The sequence below is a fragment of the Phycodurus eques genome, chromosome 1 (assembly GCF_024500275.1).
Source record: "Phycodurus eques isolate BA_2022a chromosome 1, UOR_Pequ_1.1, whole genome shotgun sequence".
NCBI classification, from domain to species: Eukaryota; Metazoa; Chordata; class Actinopteri; order Syngnathiformes; family Syngnathidae; genus Phycodurus; species Phycodurus eques.
Window position 1 is genome coordinate 8,631,069 of NC_084525.1, and position 8,830 is coordinate 8,639,898.

The 8,830-nt window shown below is 42.3% G+C and overlaps 1 protein-coding gene across 3 annotated transcripts in view; it reads right to left on the minus strand.

Annotated features, from left to right (window-relative positions):
• The window catches only part of rarga (retinoic acid receptor gamma a), a 51,646-nt gene extending 47,445 nt beyond the window's left edge, over nt 1-4,201 (minus strand). Inside the window, exons 1-2 of one of the 3 annotated variants that reach the window (XM_061675599.1) lie at nt 4,151-4,201; nt 3,934-4,029 (exon numbers count right to left, since the gene is read on the minus strand). The gene's annotated coding sequence lies outside the window, so the exon portion shown is untranslated. Of the gene's footprint in view, nt 1-3,933; nt 4,113-4,150 lie in introns of those variants that run through there. The other 2 variants (XM_061675624.1, XM_061675607.1) reach the window with 2 other exon arrangements.
• Nucleotides 4,202-8,830: the final 4,629 nt, after the last annotated feature.

The window sequence follows — 8,830 nt, forward strand, 5'->3', positions numbered from 1 at the left end:
TTAGCTTCTCTCGGTTCACTGCCATGACTTCAGTGTAAACAGTGCGTGTCAGTTGCTATGGAAAAAAATAATAATATTGATGTGACCAGAACAACGATTTATCGATTAGAAATCGATAAATCAACCAAGCCCTACTTTGAACTATTTTGACTGATATAAGTACATAAAACTCTTCTATAATTTCATTTGCAAAACCTAGAAAATGGCCTGATGTAGTAAAACATTATATCGTAAACTACACCGCCCCGTTAATTTGCACACATGGCCTAATGCAGTGATTCCCAACTCGTGTGCCGTGAGAAATCATCAGGGGTTCCGCAGGAAATTATCCAATTTCACTTAGTTTGTTCGGAAATTATTATATATTAATTACAGCTACATCTTAGTTCATCTGTCTATCCCAGCGACATATAGTGACAGGCAGAACAATTAAAATGTGCTTCCATTAGAAGGCAGAAGGTACACTAAATCTATGTATCCATTCTGTTGCCATTCATACAACAGAATAAGTCATGGCTTCCTGCGAGTTAAACAGGCCCACATTTAACACTGAGTAAGTCAGTTTGTGAGTAAATTGAGATGAGATCATCATTATTTCAGTATTCATACTTTTTGTGACATTTTTGTTCAGTGGTGTGGTATGAGATTTTTCTTATATAAAACGGGTGCCTTAGCTCAAAAACATCGGCCTAATGTATGCTCGTTCTTTCATACATTTGTATGTACACTAGCTATACCCATACAAAATGAGAATAAATGAATGGCTCAGCAGTCAGAGGCGCTACTACTCTTCTTTCGCTTTCTTTCAGAAACCTAATATTCAGGAAGCGCCCATCTTAGCCACTCTGCAAAAGGCACCTCTACAGATCATTATCTCGTTTACATTTGATTTAAGTGTTGCTTATGAGGCCACCGAAGCTAAAAGAAATCCCTTAACTGTTTATATAGCAGTGCTAAATCAGCAATTGCGCAACGCGAAACAAGAAGGTACCGCTAAATGTCTATGTGGTACCGTTAAAGACTAACTCTATTAGTCGTTAGAGTGATGTGAATTTCAAATCAGTGTGATAGCATCGAGCTAACTGAAAGCATCCATAAGTGACTGAAGGTGCAGTCAAGTGCAAGAGGATGGTGTCAGTGTGTGCAGTGGCTCTTATTAAATTGTGACAGAGGTAGGGAATATTGTGTGTGTGTGTGTGTGTGTGTGTGTGTGTGTGTAGGTGGTGTACAGCATGCACTTGAATGTGCGTTGGTGTCTGCTGCATGGGTGAGTGTGCACAGGCAGTAGCAGAGAGAGGGTCAGAGGTTACTTGTGTTTGTGTTTCAGTGTCAGTGAAGTGTGCTTCAGCCAGAGATTTATGATCATGGTGTCTGTGAAGTTGTAGAATGGGGGATAATGAAGACAGATCAGGGCGCTATCTCTTTCTCTGGGCACCACTGGAAACATGGCCTCTTGCCCCCTCCATTCGGGTGTCATTAACTTCAACCAGTGACATCACAACGGGCTGGCCTGACATCAAACCTAACCGAACACACTCGTGCCGGCTAAAGGTCGACTGTGGGAGTTCAATTCCTTACAGGAAGTCATCCGGCAAACAAGGGAGTTGTAAGGCGCGAAGCTCTGCAGCTCCTCTGGATGTGTTTATGAAGGTATGAAATATTCATAAGAACCAGTCGTGTGTTTCCACTTAAGATTCAACATATTTGCATTCACGGAGCAATGTAGCAGAGGCCTGGGGCTTGCTGACAGAGAAAAAGAAGCAAAGGCAGAAGAGGAAAGAGCAAAGAGTGATGACAGAGGACGCAAGAAAGGCAGGAAGTGAGGTCAGTTGGTTTTACGGCGAAAAAGGTTGAAAAAGACGATGGCTGGTACAGTGAGCGTGAGAGAAAGAAATGCGAAATAGGACAGCGAGCCAAAGCAAGGGTGGGATTGATGGAGGCATGGATTCTAGAGGGAGTGGGGGGGTTAATGGGATTGGCGGTGGTGGGGCGTCGAGGAGGCGAATAGGAGCGGGTGCCTGTGGCGGCAGGTTTTAATCAGTAACAAGATGCCTGCATTGAGATCACCATTTCCCCACATTCATATTGATGTCATGTCAACTTTGCTAGCGCAGCGAGACCGGCCGGGGACACAAAGGAGAGCGAGCGTGCTCGGCTCACGTATCATACGCACAAATATACACTTTCTTGCTTGCATACTTAAACAAACATCTGAAGAAATGAAGGAGCTCATTCATCCTGCCTGGCAAACTCTGCTCATTTATAGTCCAACTACCTTGACGTCCACTGTGGAATACTCACCGGAAAATGACTTACTCATGGCAAAGGAAAACGTATGCGTTAAGGGCCAGGACAGGTTTCTACCACAATGTACTTTTGGAGCAAAAACAAATGAGCAGAAAGCTTGGAAAAAAAGTCCCTCTTTTACTACACTGGAAACTGCAGGGGGAAAAGGGGGGTAAAAAGAAGTGTGCATAATTTTGAGGTGCATTCAGAGGTTGCGGACACAGCTACCAGTGTGTGTGCCAGTAAATGAGCGCTCTCGCCTGTTCCCCGACATGTGTGTCCAATGAAAGGTGAACGTCTCTTCTGTCTATACTTTCCTCAAAAATCAGCCATGATGTCACCATGAACCCATCTTGAACCCACCTCTGTCAAAAAGCATTACTCCAGCCCTCCCTTCCCCTCAGCCTCATTTTCTGTTCCACCTCTCCCTCCTTCACGCTCCGCTCCTGCCTTGCAAATTCTTCACTGAGCTCCCATTCTTTCCCTTTTCCTCCTTTTTCATATTTCTGTATTTTCAGCATTTCCCCTCTGCCTGTCTGTCCGTGTCTCGCCTCACTCGCTCGCTCCTCTTTCAACAAGGGTGCACACATATTTTTGGCGAGCCTGGTTAATTTATTCACCCCAAAAACAGTGATTGTTTGCCAAAAATGCCAGGATGTTCTGATTACCATTAACTTTGTTTAAGCTGTGGTTTGAACACCCCCCCCCCCCCACCCCCCACACAAAAAAATAAAAATAAAAATGCTCAGAGTGCATGAAGGGAAGCCAAACAAAATAAAAGTAGCAAAAGTAAGGAATAAAGGGAGAATGCAAATGTAAGAAAGAAGAGAAGAGGAGAGCGAGAGGGAACGAGGGGTGGTGGGGGCAGCGAGAAGGCAGCCAGAGAGCCACATATGGAAGTGATTCTGTAATTACTGCAAATCTGTGAGCTCAAAGGGAAAGGTCTTCTTTTCCATGCCTATTTCCCTGCACATAAAAGTGCCCTTGTGAGAAATCTGGGCACTCAACACTGCTGCAGCAGAAAATGCATTTACTTTTGGCGCGTGTGCTTCATATATAAACATGTAGTATTTTCTAACTTGAGTTTGCCTTGATCCACAAGAAGAAAGCGCGGTTGATCCTGCATGCATGGGGTAACCTTTCGGTATTCGTTGCTCACTGGCTCTTGCTTCTTCTTCCCCCCCCACCTGATTTCAACCAGCCACCTTGCCAGTTAATCTAAAACAAACTGTGAGGTTCTGCGTGGAATAAATGTAAATCTCTCATCGGCCACGGAGCGAGCTATCATTACTCACATAAAGGCCACATTCAACATGTTGCATGAGGGAGGGGCGCCGAGGCGCTGGGTGGCTGGCAGACAGACACGGGGGACGGTGTTGAAGGCTGTGTTTTAAGCCTCGGGCGAACCAACGCTTTGCAGGTGTGTTGGCAGCCACTCGTGCTCCACTCAAGAGCCCCAGAAACACTCGGCGCAGCCTGTAATTACGCAGTGCCCTGCCAGGACGTGTTCTGCTGATAAGTGCGCGTCTCTGCCACATTTATTAGACCGTAAACATAAACCCAGTCGGCTGCGGCGTCGCATTTTTTTTTATACCGTGGCAGGTCTAATTAACGTGGCAATAATTTATGTGAAAGAGCAACGCCTACCTTTTCTTCCGCCTGTAGCTGTGTGTCGGTTTCAAAATTCCCCACAAGTTTAGAGATCGAGCGAGTGAGTGACTGGTAGACAGACAGCAGATTTGACTGTGAAGGAGACGACAACAAAGTCACGTCTCCCTTCAACGACGCTTCCAGAAAATCTTACACCATTCGGTTTTAAACGCCTCACAGATCAACAATTGGGGTCATTTGTCAGATTACCCACGTTGGTTGCCATTGCCAATCCGTCACCAAATCCCGAGCAGAATTGGGGCGTCTGTGGAGATGAAAACCATCGAGTGTGCACATTCCTGGCACGGTGACTCCCCCTAGCGGCTCGAAGGAAGTCTGCTGCAGAAATTGGTCTTTGCATTGAGAGACAGTACTGTACTCTCAAAAAGTTAGGGATACAGTATTCGGCATCCGGGTGCAATTTCAGGATGAACTTAAAATTCATGGCAGGTCCATTTAAATTAACTTTGCGTAAACATTTGATTGCACATGTCTGTTTCATTTTTCAGTACTTTTTACACAACTTGCTGTTCTCTAACAAGGAGATGACATTCACAACAGGTGTTTGATCCCTGAATCGACTAATATATGTTTCAATTGGAATTGATATTTAAACAGTACTTTTCATCATGCTGTTTACATATTGATATCCTTTTCATAAGGCTTGTAAACAATAGGTGCCGGGGTACTTCCGAGTGCCACGAAAGTGGTTGACTACCACAGACTTGAACTGAAAATTATGACAAAAACATATTTGTGTTTGGGGTTGTTCCACCAGATATACCCCAAAATGTGTTGTTTTTTTAGATTTACTTAAAATAATCAGAATTAATCTACGAGAATCTGTGGGTGAGGACTGAGGGGCACAACTATTGTACTGAGAAGATCACAAGACTGTCTAATGTGAAAGAAAAAAAAAAGTTTTGTCAAGTTCGTCTTTGAGTATTTCAGCAAATCATAATGGCTAGCCTCCTAGCGCACATAAACTCTACAGAGCACTATCCATTTCAGTATCAAAAGTGAGCCATTAATCCGAGCAACAGAAAAGTCAATAATTAGCCACACCCTCAATGGTAATGTTCACTATGTCTTAATTTCCACCACATCTATTTTTTAATCAACTTATCTGAAATGTAAATTGTGGCTGGATTTACGTCGCTCTTCAAAGCCATTTACCGCATTTAACTTCTTTTTTTGACTGACACTTCACACATTCACTCTACAGCGGTATAGAAGAAGGCATCATTCAAGCCTTTTACACTGTTTTCTCAATTGCTCTGCCTTGGTCAAATGATATGGTATGTCAGGATTTGTTTCCTAGTGGTATAATCATTGTTTTTGCCATCCGAAAGAGTCACAGAAAGGCATACGAGTGGACATCCTTTGAAATTTGTTGGTCGATTCATGAATCAAACAGCTGTTGTGAATTTTGCCGTTCACCTCCTCACTAGAGAAAAACAAGTCGTGCAAAAAGTACTGAAACATTGAACAGTTTGTTGTCTATTGAAAGGTTTATATCAGAACAAATTAAGTTACTGTGGAACCTCTGTTCACAAACAAATTGCTTGACAAACAACATTTCAAACTAATATTTCTTTGCGTCGCACACGATGCTTCGGTTCGCGAACAGCACAGCATAGACGTGGCACGCTCAGTTTGTGCTTTATCTCACCAGTGTTGGGAAGTAACAAATTCCAGATAATGTAGATGATGTAATTTATTTACAAAATGTATGTAAATCTAATCCATTACATTGCAGAGAGAAAATGTGTAATTAAATTACAGTTGCTCTTGTAAATTTCCATGATTATTATTTTAGTTACATTTGGAAAATCCCCTCAAATGCTCAGATTTTGTTTCATATGACTTCGTCCTTCTGAAGCTGACACTTGTGATTGTCTCTCTCTGGTCATGTGCCATTCTGCCGTAGTCGCAAACATGACATTTTCCAAAGATGACCTTGAAACACCACCTTTCGGTGCAATCTATTAGTTTGTCTGAGATTTTGAAAATTTAGACACGTAGTTACACTTAAAAGAACTTTGACTTTTGAACAGTTTCATCTTTATATGAAGCGATATTCTCGAAACTGTGCCCATTTGTCATTAGGTCAACATCGCATGGTATGGTGGTTTTCTACATGCTGTACACATATAAAGTAAGAAACAATTTTTTTATCATATATTTACATTGCATCATGTATTGTTATAAGTTTATTATTTGTATAAAGAACAAAGATATGGTTAATTCCAAATAATGGGCTATGGTTTTAATCCACTTTTTTAGAGGAAACATCCAAGTGTCCCATTGATGCAGTCATTCAAAATTAAGAAAAGTAAACAAAATGTAATCAAATAAAATTACTGTAATTTCTCGTGTATAATGCACACCCATGTATAATAAGCACCCCCAAAGTTTACCTCAAAATTCTGGAAAACCAACCTATGTATAATACATTTTTACAATGCATGATATTGATTCTACCCATATGATCAAAACATGAAGTATTATCTGTAGTTTGTTAGTTTTTTTCTACACCTTTTTTATAACCACTAGGTGGCGGTGGTATATTAGAATGAAAGTGTACAACTTTTTAATAACTTCTAGGGGGTGGTGGCATATTGTAATGAAAGTGTACAGCTTTTTCATGACCTCTAGATGGCGGCATACATTTATAAAATCGGAAAGTATTTTTCACTTTCCCCTATACCCATATATAATGCGCACTATTGACTTTTGAAAAATGTTTTGGGAGAAAAAATGCGGATTATACACGAGAAATTACGGTAGTTATATTTCTCCAGTTTCTGTACCGCTTTATCCTCACAAGGGTGGTGGGCGTGCTGGAGCCTATCCCAGCTATCTTCGGGCGAGAGGCGGGGTACACCCTGAACTGGTCACCAGCCAATCGCAGGGCACATATAAACAAACAACCATTCGCGCACACATTCACACTTATGGGCAATTTAGAGTCATCAATCAATCTACCATGCATGTTTTTTGGGATGTGGGAGTAAACCGGAGTGCCCGGAGAAAACCCATGCAGACACGGGAAGAACATGGAAACTCTACACAGGCGGGGCCAGGATTTGAACCCCGGTCCTCAGAACTGTGAGGCAGATGTGCTAACCATTAGTTATATTACTTTTAAAAAGTAATTGAAATAATTGCATTATTATTACATTTTCAACAAGGGTAACTTGTAATTGTAGCTAACTACATTTCCAAAGTAATCTTCCCAACACTATATCTCACACAGCACTTATTTCATCCAGATTTTTTTTTTCTTTCTGAATTAGCCTTCAGAATGCCGTTTATTGCCTCTGTCAACAAGTTCGCTATATTACTCCCTCCCTGTGTGGCTTCCGTTGCAGAGCTCTATTCTGCAGAACATTTGTTTTCGTGTTGGTATTGTGTATCGTGGTTCGAGTGTGTTTTGTTCATTTCCTGCGTTCCGTATTTACGGAGGAATCCAAAATGACCCCAAACGTCAGGTTTAAAAGTCGAAGTTGCTCACTTTTCATGCTGCTGCTTGCTTTCGTCGCCATTTGGTTGTTGCTTGGTCGAGTGCGGCTTCCGTCCATAGAGCACCAATCACACGTAAAGCGCCACCCACTGGCCAGGATTTGACTCAATTCGTAGGATTTGCTGAATCAATATTAAATTGCGAGAGGATGACTTGCAATGCATTGATGAATCGATATTTTTACCCACTCCTAATATTGAAGATACTTTTTAAGAATAAAACCTCTGCCTCGTTTTTGATGACCAATTAGGCCTACTATGCTACTGTATTTTAATGTCGGTCATGATGATTGTACTTGGGAAACCAAGTACCTTTTTTGGTGGTACTCGGTCTAAAAGGCTCGAGAACCACTTGTCTGTACATATTGAGTTGAGAATGAAATAAACACCAGCAACGCAGAGGGGTGAACGCTATACACAAATACTTAATAGATCAACAGTAGTGTATCGACGTATGCCTTCAGACTGATGCCATCAGACTAATGGCAAAGGAGAAGTATAGAGAAGGAAAGGGTCACGATCCAAAGCATACCACATCGTGTGTCAACTTGCCGGAGGCAGTGTTATGGCACAGGCGTGTATGGTTGCTAATGGAAAGCAGAACAAGTCTGTGGGAGGGTTCTGGATCTACAGACAGCGAGGCTGGCGTGTCACACACGCCACATTAATGTTTGACGTGTTCGGTCACACCTTGTGTCCCTACAGCCTCCGATAGGCTGTTCCTGTGCACCGTGCCAAGTTGTAAAATAATAATTAAAATTCAATTTGAGGCATAAGACGGGGCCAGAGGGATGATTTTCAAAAGATCATTTTAATAATATTTTACTGTCAGGTCATACAGACAATGTTAACATATGACCAAAAGTGTTTTTTTTTTTTTTTTTTTTTTTTAACTGCAAACTCTACCTATAACGCTGAAGGTCTACACTTAAAAAACATTATATTTGACTGTGTATTCAACTCCATTGTGGTAGTTTAAAAATGCAAATATAAAAGATTTATAGTGCGTCTCATAGTAAACCTTGCACGGTTTTTGGCACGTCTTCGTGTTTACCAGCAACTTGCAGCCTCGAGCAGAAGCAGTCACGGTGAGCCACGCCTATTGTCCATGTGCTTCATCCTCATGCCCTGTGCGCCACACGCGCTGCGTTTTGCATAAAATGTGTATCAGTAGGGCAGTGCTCGGGTCGGCACATGGCGAGCGCACACGTTGCGTGGCTTTACTGAACGCGCAGCTCGGTCGAACAAGCGCATCAAACTCCCCTTCGTGTCACATCCCGGCCAATGAAAGCCCGACGAGGTACAAAGAGTGAGCCACCCCGCCCTCCTCCACCCCCCCCCCCCCCGCACACACAACACACACATAAAT